We start from the raw sequence: 1,605 nt of genomic DNA, 5'->3' as shown, positions 1-1,605 counted from the left end.
TAATTAAAAAAAAAAAAAAGAAAGATAGTTTCTATGAAGAATTGATTTTGGGTGAGACATACAACATTTTTATATGTATCAGGAAAGATGTAAAATGGTTTCTGTAACCATTGTTTGGATTTGGAAATATTCTGCTGTGGATATAAACATTGGGCCATCATTTGTTAACCTTAACATGGGCCCATTACCACACTTCATTTGTTTTGAAGTATTTTTCTCTCTATACAAGGCGATGCTGTGTGCGATACCATGATGGTAGATAAGATATTCTGTAAGACCACAGATACTAGTTTTGGTAGAAGTATTTCATGCAGGGAAGACAAATCTATATCCAGAGTAATTATCTATTCCTTTTAGAAAAAAACACTGTCTGTAGAGTAGTGCTTACGAATCGGGCTGTTGATGGGTTTGAACCACTAACCTCAGAGTTTAAAAGTCCAGTACTTACCCTACAGTACCCTACAGTCCTATGGACTACATTTTTTTAAACAAATATAACTGACAATTATTTCTTGCATATTGAAAGTACCATGGGCTTCCAAAAGAACCAACAGCTCTGTGTTTTAAGAAGTGCAACCAGAGTGCTCCTTGAAGGCCAGGATGACCAAACTTCATCTCTCATACTTTGGGAATATTATCAGGAGGAGACACATAACACATAATAAGGAATCAGAATATTTCAGTATGTTACTTTTAAAATGTGATTAAAAATTCCAAAAAAAAATGTATCACAACTTGAGAGTTATAATCATAAAGGGTAGACAGTGACTTTTTTAGAGATCACATCAACAGGACAGATCATGCTGTGCCTCTCTCTTGTGATTGGTTTGAATTTGGAGATCTAAAATATGTAAATTAGGGAATCCTAAGCACTGTGTGCTGATGCGTCAGACTGCAAAGTCATTTGAACTGCAAGGTCAGTGGTTCAAGCTCACCAGCTATTTCTTAGAAACCCTATACAGGAATTAACTCGATGTCACTTAACAAAACAGTATATTAAAACATGAGGACATTTAAAACAGCAACTTGAAATGTGTAGGCAAGAAAACTGAAATTTAGAGTTAACAAAAAATAGTAAAAGAAAGAGTTCGAAAATAGCATCTGACTTAGTTATGTAGTACTGCTATAACAGAAATACCACATGTGGGATGGCTTTACCAAATAGATATTCATCCCCTTCCAGGTGGTTGTTGTTGTTCTTCCAAAACAGATCTATTGGTTCTTTTGGCAGTCCATGGCACTTTTAGTATTCTCCTCCAACACCACATCTCAAAGGCATCAATTCTTCTACGATCTTCCTTATTCACTGTCCAGCTTTCTCATCCATAAGAGGTTATTGAAAATACCATGGCTTAGGTCAGGCGCACCTTAGTCCTCAAGCTGACATCCCATTGCGTCCTTATATAGGATTTCTGAGGAGCAGCTGGTGAGCTTGAGCCGCCAACTTTGCAGTTCAAAAGGCTTTGCAATCTGGCGCACTAACCCACAGCGCCACACCAGGCCCTCATAGTTCATTGTTGTTGTTAGGTGCCATCAAGTCGATACCTAATCATAGCGACCTTATGCACAGCAGAACGAAACACTGCCTGATCCCGGGCCAACCTC

The sequence above is a fragment of the Chrysochloris asiatica genome, unplaced genomic scaffold (genome assembly GCF_000296735.1).
Source record: "Chrysochloris asiatica unplaced genomic scaffold, ChrAsi1.0 scaffold00049, whole genome shotgun sequence".
Lineage (NCBI taxonomy): Eukaryota > Metazoa > Chordata > Mammalia > Afrosoricida > Chrysochloridae > Chrysochloris > Chrysochloris asiatica.
This window is presented reverse-complemented; position numbering follows the sequence as displayed.